Source organism: Puma concolor, chromosome C1 (genome assembly GCF_028749965.1).
Source record: "Puma concolor isolate L17-30 chromosome C1, mPumCon1.1.hap2, whole genome shotgun sequence".
Taxonomy (NCBI): Eukaryota; Metazoa; Chordata; class Mammalia; order Carnivora; family Felidae; genus Puma; species Puma concolor.
Window position 1 is genome coordinate 24,064,978 of NC_141674.1, and position 11,426 is coordinate 24,076,403.

Below are 11,426 nucleotides of genomic sequence, written 5' to 3' on the forward strand. Positions count from 1 at the left end.
GAGGACGCCCAGGGGCCCGGCCGGCAGCTGGCGAGGCGGGCAGGCGGGCAGTATCTCTGGCCCGGGAGCCCCTCCCCCCGCGGGCACCAGACCCTTCGCCCGCTCTGCACCCGCCGCGGCGCAGAGGACTTCCCTCGGACCGAGCTGACTGCGGGAGTGGCCGCCAACTTCACAACCTACAACCCGCCCCCCCCCCCACCGCCGCCCCAACACGCCAGCCCCCAGGGCTGCAGGAGGGTGCGTGTGGTGCCCGGCTCTATGCCCCAGGGGTGGGAAGAGAGGGATGGGGGATGGACAGACTCTGACCAAAGATGGACACGGGAGTCAGGGATGCAGGGCCAGCCGAGATCCCGGCCGGAGAGGAGGGGGCTCAGATCAGACACGGGGGACACGGCCCCAAGTCCTGGGTGAGGGGGAGGAGACTTGCAGCAGAGATTGGCGAGGGATAGAGAGACTCCGGGCAGATATGGGGGAGGAGGCAATCGGGACAGAAATAAGAAGGGAAGCATGGTCGGGGTACTGGCGCGGGGAAAGGCAGTAACTGTGGGCAGACAGGGATAGGGACGGGTAGGACTCTGGGCAGAAATGAAGTGAGTGGAGGAGCAGGGTCCGGCATCCAGCCGAGGTGGGGGGGGGGGTGGATTAAGGTGGAAGACAGTCGAGCTGCAGGTTGGAGAAAGGGGCTCTAATCAAGGTGGGGGGCGCACTGCCAGGATCCAGGCTAAGATACGGAGAGACTCGAGACAGCAATGGGGGTAAGGTCTGGGTCAGGATTGTGGGGGAGGGCTTTAGCAGAAATGGGGAAGGGGATGGGGGTGGAAAAGGGACTCACCAGCGATGAAGGGGGCCTCGGCCCCAGGCTTCGAAGTTCCCAAAGAGACAGGAATGGATAGATGCTGAACGAACACAGTTCGGGAGGGGGAAGATTCGACCGAGATGAGCTAGGGGAGCGCCCCGAGTCCGGACCGGTGCGGAAACTCGGGACCGCGCCGGGAGGTTCTCGGTGCGGGGCCGGGTCAGGGTCTGGGACCGAACACTCACCTGGGCGCCGTCAGCAGCAGGAGCGGGGGCCGGCGCTGGCGGAGGCAGCCACGGGGCGCAAGTTTGCCATCCCTAAGGCGGGGGCCTGGCCGGGCGCGGGGCAGCTCGCGGCAGCGGCGCGGAGGGCCGAGGCTCCCGCTCCGCGGAGCCGCGGGTGCAGAAAAGGCGCCGCGGAGCAGCGCGGGGCGGGCGGGCGCCGGGCCGGGCGCGGGCTCCTGCCGCCGCCTCCTCGCCGCGCCGCCCCCCCCCCCCCCGCTACCCGCTCCCCCGCCCCGAGCACCGCCCGCGCCGCGCGCCGCCTCCTATTCGCGGGTGGCGGCCGCAGCCCCGGGCTCCAAAAGCCGGCGCCGCATCCTCGGTCTCAGAGCGCCGCCGCCGCCGTCACTGCCGCCGCCGCCGCCGCCGAACCCGGTTCCTCCGGCCGTTCCGGCCGCTGCCCGCAGAGCGCGCCGGGCCGAGTGACGGCCGAGGCGGGACGCGGCGCCTGCGCGGGCTGGGCCCGGGAGGGGGCGCGCGCCAGGCCGGGCGCGAGGAGCCGCGGGAGAAGGGGCGGGGGGCGGGGGCGACGCGCGCCGCCTCCTGTTAAAGGGGGAGCAGCGCCAGCCGAGCCGAGCGCACCCTCCTCCTCCCTGCCCTGGGCCCCAGGCGCCGGCGCGGGAGAAGCCCCGGGTAAGCCCCCGCCCCGCCCGCGGCCTCCTGGACCGCAGGATGCGGCGATCCGCGACGCCCCTCCAGAGATCCCCCGGGCCGGAGGCAGCTCTCGCAGCCGGGGTCTCTGGGGCCCTGGGGGCTGAAACATTTGCCCCACCCTCCCCCGTATGCATTGCAAATCGCATATCCCTGTGCATGCAGGTGCCACTCCTGTGCGCTGAACTTTGCATATGCTTATGCACACAGGTGCCCTACGTGTGCACTGCAATGTTGCCTGGCTCCGTGCATGCAGTCGCTACACACACACTCAGCGTGTTAACATGTGTTCAGGTCTTGAATGCATGTTGCTTGTTCCTGTGTGTAGAGATGCTGTATGTGTGCAAGCTTATAAGTGCCACATATGTGCTGAGTGCTGTGGGTCACCTGTATGTAGGAGCCACACATGTACGCTGCAGTGTGGCATGTTTGGTGCATACTCTAGTGTGAACTGCAATGTTGCATGTCCCTAGGCACGGGGATGCTACACGTGTGCAGTGTGTTACATGTTTTCCTGAGCGCCTGTCTATTCCCACAAGTGCCTTTTCCTGTGCCAGGGGCGCCCCCATGTTGCATCTGTTTGTGTAGAAGCAGCCGGAATGTACAGACCTGCCCCCTCCCCATCCTGGCACTGTGCAGTTGGGTGGGGCCAGAGCCCACATGGTGAAGGTGGTTCCCAGGGAGATGCCCATGGCTCAGGGCCCTGGTCTGGTGGTTTTGTGGCCTGGGCATGTTGCCACCAAGAAGGTGGGCAGACCGGGGACACGCCACTTCGGCCAGAGACAAGTAGGTTAATCAGATGGCTCTGGTCAGAGGAGGAGCCAGCAGGGGGCAGCTTTGCAGGGAGCATTTGGATGGTTTCAGGAACCCTACTTTTTAAAGGTGCCCTGGCCAGGAGGGGGCTGAGCCTGGGAGGCAAGGAAGTCCCCAGTCCGTCCAACCCCAACCCCACCTCTCCACTGAAGCCCCTTGAGTTGTGTCACCCTGAGGACTAGGACAAGAAGACGCCTCGTCCCCCAGGAACGTCCTGCCAGGAAGAGGCAGAGAGAAAAGCCCCTGATCTCTCCCTCCGTCTCTCTCTCCCCCCTCCAGCAGTCTCGATGACATTTGTTGTGAGTGATTGTGAGAGATTATCGACTTTAATGGAAGGAGGTAATAAGGGGCGATGAAGGAATCTCACCCGTCACCTTAAGGGAATTTATGAGGCTGTGTGAGACAGGGAGGAGGCTGGCACCTTTCCTTTCCCAGCGGGAGCCCAGGGAGGCCTATGCCTTACACTTAGCACTGGCAGGCAGGGCTCCTGGGTTCTTGCCGGGCACTCTCAAACACCCAAGGTCTCTGGGTTTGGAGACTCAGCCGCTACTGTGAAGGCCAAGCCAGGCAGAACTTGCCATCTACAGAGCGTGTCAAGAGCCACCCCAAGGGCAGCGGGAGATCCCAGGTCTCCCTACGTGGGGCATTTCGAAGGGCAATGGCGTGGCCAAAGTGGATGCCTTAAGGAGGTGGGCAAAGGTGGAGAGAGTGAGTGAGTGGTCGGATATGAGGTATGCACAAAGGTATAAGGACAGGTCCTCAGAAGCTCCCAGGACCCTGTACTCCAGGGCTCCAGCCCCTTCCACTCCCACAGGGAGCCTGCCTCCCTCTTTATGAATATTCACTGAATTAGCATACTAGAGACCCAGAGCCCAAAGAAACACAGGCAGGTCTCTTGCAGATGTAACGCAGCTGGATCCCTGAGGCCCTCCCTTTCCCCCCCACCCAGGATCCAGCTGGGTACAGGGTAATGGGAGGGGCTGGAGAGACAGCAGCATTTTGTCTGTTTCGTGTTCCTTGGTAGCCCTCTGACTTCTCAACCCCGTTCTTTCAGGGTGGAAAGTCTTTCAGACTGAGGGAGAGACTGACAGTGATGGTACCCCATACCTGGGGGCTCGAGGCGCAGGGTGGCGAGGTCAGCAAGGCAGCAAGGGCTGTGGGAGCTGGGTGGAGAGAACAGACCTCCCAGGGGGTGTGCGGAAGCAGGCTAGATTAGGGCCAGCCTCCCGAAGGCTCTCCCGGAGGTGCCTCCCGGCTTCTTCGGGGCTTCCCCACCTCCTTTCCCAGGAGCCCCTGCCCTTCCAGACTCACTCTGGTGATAATGCCGCCCGGGAGGACTTGGAGTAATTACAAATCGTTTCCATATTCAAATCCAGCTGGTTGAAGAGAAATTACTTCTCTGACAGCCCAGGCGGGGGTGGGAAGAACAAGTCTAAGCCCCAGGAGGGGCCTCTGGGGAGCCTAGGGCAGAGACTGGGCAAGGGAAGGGGCACCAGTCAGAGCTTGAGCACAGAGGGTTTAAGCAGAAGAAATGGATACTTCCCACCTACCCCTCTCCCCAAAACAAAAACTGGGCAACAGACAATGACCCCAGTCCTTTGGAGCTCCCCCTGGAATCTCTGATGGCATGGAGAGGACCAATCCTACAAGGACAACTAGAAGTCAGGCTCTCTACCAGGCTCTCATCCTGCCTCCCTAGGCGACCTTGAGAAAGTCCCTCCAGCTTTCTGAGCCTCTGTGTCCTTACCTGTGAAATGGTATAAATGATGGCACCCAGCTCCAATGAGATAAAAGATGTGCATTATAGCAAGAGCTAGGCTCCTGAAAGGGGCCTTTTAAAATAATTGTCTTATTACCAATTAATTCATCTTTTGGTTAACAATAACAACCACCAGTGGCCCATTCCGGAAGCAGCACAGCCCTCAGTGGGGCAGCTTAGGAGAGGATGGTGGGTGATGAGGGCACACATAACCCTGGCCTCACGGGCCTGGCCTCACCCGCCTGGCCTCAGCCCTGCCTCCCACTGGGCCAGCCACTGCTATGCTTCGTTGCCCTTTAAACAGATGAGAGAATGCTCTTCTTCTCTTCCCAATGATTTATTTGGCCCAGAGCCTGGTCAGGTTTCCTTCTAGCTGGTGGGACCTAAGAGTGCCCCTCCCTCAGCCCCTACCCTCCACTGACACTCAGCCAGGCGCCCACAGCAGCCCAAAGCTCTGAGTACCAAGGTCCCCCTTGAGTCCCCCAACCCCACCCCAGATACCTATCAGGAGCTCCTAACATGTTCCCAAAGACACCCAAATCCATGTGACAGTCTTCTATCAGGGTCTGTCCCAGAGCTCATGGGATACATACCTCATTGCTCTGGATGTCATGGATTCAGGAGGGGTATCCTGGAAAAGGTGGACTGACCCTCTCTGTCTGTGGGAAGTCCTGCATGTCTAATTTCCATCCTTCCTGCTGCAGATGCCAAATGGGTTAGGAACCTGGGGCAACCCAGGTCGGGTGTGTGTCATTTTCTCGGTGCTATAGATCAAGGAGAGGAGGGAGGATTAGCAGCATTGGAGCCAAATCCTCCCAGAAGGTCAGTGCCGGGTTTGCGTGCACCCCTCTGGGCAGTGCCTGCATTCTCTGACCCCTGGGGCAGTGGGTGGAGAAGACCTTTAGGATCTTGGGTGATCTTCACACAAGTCTTACACTGGAGGATGCGCACAAGAGCCTGGCACCGAGAAGGTGCCTTTGCTCACCCATTCAACGAATCTTTATTGAGTGTTTACTATGTTCTAGGCGCTGGGATCCAGGCCATCAGCAAGTTCCGTTGCTTCTACCTTCCAAAACATCCCAAATCGATTCCCTCCTGACATCCCCACTGCCAACACCAGAATCCAAGCCACCATCATCCAGTGCCTGGACCTCCCTTATTTGACCTCCATGCTCCCACATCTACCTCACCCTCCTCCACTCCATTCTCCCGGAGCCCACTGAGTCATCTCTCTAACTTGTAAATCAGAGCACCTCTTCTTAAACCCTCCCATGGTTTCCTACTGCACTTAGCACCATGACCTTCCAAGCCCTGCATGACCCGGCACTTACCAACCTCTCCAGAACCATCTCTCCTACCCCCCACCTTCGCCCCATCCCAACACAGTGGGGGACTTTGACAAAGTCCAAATCCTTCTTCCACTAGTACTTGCCGTGGCTGACTCCACTTGCCAGGAAGGTCTGAGTACCAACATCACCTCCTCTAGGAGGCCTCCCCTGATTACGCTTCTAAAGCAGCCCTACCCACCCATCCCCGATTGTTCCATCCCGTGGCTTTGCACTTCCTTCACAGCATCATTACCTGAAAATATGTTATCTATTTACACACAAGTCATCAGTTTCCCTCACTGGCCTAGGAATTCTGTAAAGGCAGAGACCTTGTCCATCTGTTCATGTTTGTAACCCTGGCACAAAGCACCATGCCAGGCATGTGATAGGTGCTTGTCAAGGGAAGGAATGGCGAAAGGGCAAGTAAAGACCCTGCCCTCCCAGAGCTTCCAGTGTGTGGTCCTTGATCAATGTCCAATAAAACACTGTTCAACCGTTTCCCACGTGATGGACTAGAAAGGACTTCTGCCTCTGTCCCTCACTGGCTGTGTGACCTGGGACAGGTCATGCATGCTGTCCAGGCCTTGGTTTTCTCTTCTGTAAAATGGAAACAACCTAGCAGAACTGATGTGAGTCCCCATGAGATGACAAAGATGAAGCGCCCCACACAGTGCCAGACCCAGGGAGGTGTCATCTGCATGAATATGGCCCTCTTTCAGACTTATTCAGGGCTGCAGCTGTTCTGCATTCTGAAGACATGGAGAAGACTCAGAATGGGGCCCTGACCTTGAGGCCTTCCCGGTGCCCCCTCCCTCCCACCTAGGGAGAGAGGAGTTCTTATCTGCTGAGATCCTTGCTGTGAAAGAGGCCACCTGTGTAATCAGGACGGTCGCACCGGTGAGTGGGTGATCACTGCAGAGAAACTGAGTCTGGATCCACTTCGCGGTACCTCCTCTCCTTATGTCGCAGCCCCTCTTCGTTTTCCGCCTTCCTTGTCTGTGTAAACACATGCACACACACACGGATGCATGTACAGACAAACCCATATCCACACACTTACACAATCACCGGCCAGCAGACATATACCCTTGACTAGGAAACACAGGTGTATACATAACCACACACACACAACCCCTCTCCACTTTTCTGGCCCAGTGGGGACCTGTCAGACTCATCTATCAGTCCTGTTGCCTCCTGCTCTAGGCTGGGGTTAGGCACAACCCCTGCAGGTTAACAGGAGGCAGCGTGGGGACTCCCCTTGGTAAGTTCTCCTTGAGGTCTAATCCCACTCTCGCCTGCTGCAGACCTTAAGGACTGGGAACCCTGGCAACCACTCCGGACACCCAGAAATGACAGCGCCATCCCTTGTGCCCACACCCACAGGCTGGGGGACATGTAGAGGGTGGAGGTGCCTGAGAAGAGCTGCTCCCAGCTTCCTGCCCCGGGGCGGGGGGGAAAGGGAAGGGGAATCCCTCAAGGAGGGTCTGGGGCACTTGGCAGGCATGGGGCACACCAGCAGTGGGGGGCCAGTGTGTTCCCACCATCTGGGATGCCCCATGTTCTCTCCCCCGGGCTCTTTGCCACCTGGATCCAGCTGGACTGGGCTTGTGCCAAGCAGGACACATTGAGCATAGCAGGCAGGGGTGGGGGTGACCTAGAGGTCTAGAGGGACCAGCTCATCCTGTCGAGCCCCTCTGTGGGCCTAACACTGTGCCTCCTGCTTTTAACTTATTGTCACAACAAACCCTTACCCCAGCAAGGTCACCCCCATTTCCCAGATGAGGAACATGGCTTAGAGGGAGGCAGAGAGAAAACCAGAGCCCTCCCCCCGCCACTTCATTCAGTAGGGCCCTGCCTAGTCTCACCTCTCCTTGTCCTCCTTGCCACCCTCCAAAGGACAGACCAAGCGCCAACTGTGGAAAACAACTTCTTTCAGGATTGGAGCTGATCTTCCAGAGAGAACTAGCTCTCTCAGGGTGAGAGATGTGAAGGGACCTGACACCCAGGGCCTGGCCCGTAAGAGGCTGAAGCCGGACACCCAGATTTGGGGGAGGCAAACAGAGTGGCTGAGGGTGCTGGGAAGGACCTCTCACAGGATCTGCTGAGACGGACGCACCTTGCTGGCAGGCACAGCCACACTCCTCGCTGACACACCCCAGGAGGACAACCCTCTTGCCGGAACACACACTGCCTCGTGCTGTAAAGCAGTAAAGCAGTCACTGCCGAGTGAGCGAGAGGGTGGGCCTTCCATCTCATTCAAACCTGGCACAACTCTGACCTCTCTGGGTCCCAGGCTTGGGGGCCGGGGGCCCGCGGGGGAGAAGGCTCTGAGTGTCTTGGTTGGAGAGGAGGAGCCCCGGGGTGCATCGCCAGCCAGCGTTCTGCATGTCAGAGTGGGAGTGAGTGGGGCTGAGCTCGGGTACACGTGTGGGTGGCTGTGTGCGTCAATGCGTGGGGGGAGAGTCTGTGTGTGTGTATATGATGTGCCTGTGCGCAGGTTTTGTGTGTGTCTGCCTAGGCCTTGTACGTCAGAAGCCCGGGCCTGGCTCCGGGATCTCTCCTGGGTGTGCGTGCGTGTGTGTGTGTCTTTGTATGCAGGCTGTGTGGTGTTTCTCGTGCGTTTATTTTTCTGTTTGTGTACATGTGTGGCGTATAATGCACACAAGTGCCTGACGCTGGGGTTTGTGTCTCCACTCAGTGTCTAGGTGAATGTGGGGCGTGTTGACAGGGCTGGGTTTACTGCTGGAGTCTGTGTGCCACCAGTGTGTGGGGTTTCTTTGTAGTTTGTGCCCGAGCCTGTGCGTGTGCGCGCGCGCACGTGTGTGTGTGTGTGTGTGTGTGTGTAGGGGAAGTGTTTCCAGGCCTGTGTCTGCGCCTTTCGGTTCAGTGTGAGTCAGGGCATATGGCATGTGCAGGCCTGTATGTGACTGTGTCTGTGTCAGTGTTTGGTAGGTGTCCGTGCCAGCCTGTCATGTGTTTCCCTGTGTGTACTTGGGGGTTGTGGGCAGGCCTTCAATTCGGGGGGTGGGGGGGTGGGCATTGTGTGTAATACTATTTGGTGTGTGACTCTCAGTGGTTGTGACCCTGGATGTCCTATACGTGTGTCTAGATGTGGGGTGTGGATTATTGTGTAGTGTGTATCCGCAGAGCTGTAGGTGTGACATTTGTTATTCTTGTCTTTGGGGACTTTTCAAGCTAATGCTTCCCAGGAAGTCTCCTCCTCCCCCAAAGGCTGAGATCTCGGCCATGCTCTGCGCTCCCAGGCATCTTGGCCGGCTCTGTGTTTGCCTTGGGGGGGGGGTAGGCGGGGTGTGCTAAGAGAACCCTGAAACTGCCGGCCAAGGGTCAAGGTCGCATGTCAGGAAGCACAGGGCTCTTTCTCCTAGGGCGCCCCAGGACCCCCTCCTTTCCCCTCCTCACTCACAAAGGGCCCTACGGGTGAGGCCACCGCATGCCCGCCCCCCCTCCCGCCCTGCCCAGGTCTCCCCTGAAATGAATTTTAATTTCCGCTCTGGGCAGGCGGCCGTAATGAGGCTTGAACCAGCAGGGCGGCGGCGGAGGTGCGGGGGCTCGGGTTGCCAGCTGAGGAAGGGAGGCGCGGATTTGAATTTCAAAGGCAGCTGGGGCCCAAGTGCGTCTGCGTCGTGCGATTGTGTGTGTGTGGCGCTGGTGGGTCCGCCAAGGCGCGCCTGCGTGTGCGGCGTGTGTCTGGGTGAGCGTGTTTAGTGAGTGTGCCTCTGAAAGGCGTGTTCGAGGCCCCGCGTGGTCTGCGAGCGCGAGTGCCTGAGCCTCCGGGGGTCTCTGCCACCGTGAGAACGGCCACGGCAGCGTGTCCGCGTGTCTGCGCGTGTGCTTGTGGGCAGATGCTTGCATCTGGGAGTGTGTATTTTTAGGACGGGTCGGCACCACCGTGTGTGCGTGTGTGTCCGTGCTCCGGGCCCTGCGTGTGGCTGCGAGGGTGGCCGCAGTTTTGGGCCCTGGTGCCTGTGTCACCGCGTGAACGTCCGCAGGGGTGTGAGGGTGTGTCCGTGTGTCTGTGCCACGTGTGAACGCGCGTTTGCACCTGTGAGTCCGTGTGGGCATCTGTCTATAGGAACGCGTGTCTGAGAGTCCCCGCGTCCCAGCGTTGAGTCTGCGAGTGTGCCCGTGCTTCTGCGCGCCGGGGGTCTGTGTCACCGTGCGTCTGCAAGCGCTGGCGCCGGCGAGAGTGGGTGTCTGCGCGAGCACGCAGCGGGGCCGGCGCCGGGGTGGGGGAAGCGGGGAAGGGGAGCCCGGGGAGAGCGGGGCGCCCCTTCCCCCGCCAGCGCGCCGCCCCCCGCCGCGCCCCCACAGCGGGAAGGGGGGAAGGGGGACCCGCTCACCGACCCGCGGGTACTTAACGGGCTCTCCGGAGGCAATGGCCGGAGAGGATGGGCCATTAGCCGGAGGGGCGGAGCTGCACCCGTTTCACGCTCGCTCTTCCGAGGGCCAGGGCGTGGGGGCAGCTCATCTGTCTCAGGGAAACGGGCGTGCGCCGCGGAGAGATCGCCACCGCCTGCGGCTGCACTGGGGACTCAAGCTACAGAGCAGGAAGGGCCGCCGGGGCCCCAACAAGGTACCATCTCCTAAGAGGCAGCCATGGACACTAACTCAGATACACCGGGGCACATTCCCAGGCACACCTGACACACACAAGAGCGTGGGCCAGGCTGCTGTCACCCAGCTCAGGGGTCAGGCCCACTGGTGCGCACCCGGGAATGCATGCATGTGAACTGAGCATGTGCGCATGCACACACGCGCGCGCGCGCACACACACACACACACATCCAGAGACACAGGTAAGTTCTCACACTCACTGGAACAAACTCACCCCTCCCTGGGTTTTGGGCCCTGTGGGGCAAAGAGGGCTAAAGCTCAGAAGTCCTAGAGAAAAGGGGTAGCCTGAGTCACTTCATGTTGCCTTTACTCTGTCAGGCCCTGGGTTGGACCCTGACAGGGATGCCTCACCCTGCATCATATCTCCCAGAAGCTGGGGCGGAGGTGGGGGCACAAAGACCCCAAATACAGTTATTCCTGGTCATTGCTGTAAGGTGCCCACAGCCAGAGGCAGGTGAGAGCCCGGGGCTGCCTTCTCATGGGAGGTCCCCTAGGGTCCTGGCTGGAACAGGCAGGCGCTGTCAGGATACCCAGAGGACAACAAATTAGGAACTAGGGATGGGATGATGGTTTCAGTCCTCCTTCTCCGCAAGAATGACAGCATTTTTTTTTTAATTTTTTTTTTCAATGTTTATTTATTTTTGGGACAGAGAGAGACAGAGCATGAACGGGGGAGGGGCAGAGAGAGAGGGAGACACAGAATCGGAAACAGGCTCCAGGCTCCGAGCCATCAGCCCAGAGCCTGACGCGGGGCTCGAACTCCCGGACCGCGAGATCATGACCTGGCTGAAGTCGGACGCTCAACCGACTGCGCCACCCAGGCGCCCCAAGAATGACAGCATTTTGAGAAGGGGTAGGGACTGACTCCTCTCAGGAAGGCTCAGCCGGGGGCCTGGCACCAAGGGCCTACTCCAAAAACACTATTGACTGAATAAAGAAAAGAAATAAATGAGTTAGAGAATGTAGAGGACCACCTAAGGGCTGAGGGAGCAGCATACAGAGGCAGAAATAGTATATCTGCATGGCTCTCTGCATGGCCGTGTGTGTGTGTGTGTGTGTGTGTGTGTGTGTGTGTGTGTGTGTTTCAGGGGAGAATATGGGAAGCTGGAGGTTAGGCTGGAAAGACATCACCGTGGGCCTGGTAAGCTAAACCAGACGTAGAT

The 11,426-nt window shown here is 59.5% G+C and overlaps 1 protein-coding gene and 2 long non-coding RNA genes across 15 annotated transcripts in view; 1 reads left to right on the top strand and 2 right to left on the bottom strand.

Moving 5' to 3' along the window:
• ADGRB2 (adhesion G protein-coupled receptor B2) overlaps window positions 1-1,220 on the bottom strand; it is a 36,821-nt gene extending 35,601 nt beyond the window's left edge. For 10 of the 13 annotated variants that reach the window (XM_086716306.1, XM_086716303.1, XM_086716302.1 and 7 more), the window contains exon 1: window positions 1,042-1,180. The gene's annotated coding sequence lies outside the window, so the exon portion shown is untranslated. Of the gene's footprint in view, window positions 1-832; window positions 897-1,041 lie in introns of all 13 variants that reach the window. The other 3 variants (XM_086716307.1, XM_086716305.1, XM_086716304.1) reach the window with 2 other exon arrangements.
• A 402-nt stretch (window positions 1,221-1,622) lies between these two features.
• On the top strand, window positions 1,623-6,126 carry LOC147577893 (uncharacterized). Its single transcript, XR_015254151.1, has 2 exons — window positions 1,623-1,710; window positions 5,326-6,126. It is a non-coding gene; the product is annotated as an uncharacterized LOC147577893 (long non-coding RNA).
• On the bottom strand, window positions 5,957-7,916 carry LOC147577894 (uncharacterized). Its single transcript, XR_015254152.1, has 2 exons — window positions 7,745-7,916; window positions 5,957-6,624 (listed from the first exon to the last, which is right to left on the bottom strand). It is a non-coding gene; the product is annotated as an uncharacterized LOC147577894 (long non-coding RNA).
• Window positions 7,917-11,426: the final 3,510 nt, after the last annotated feature.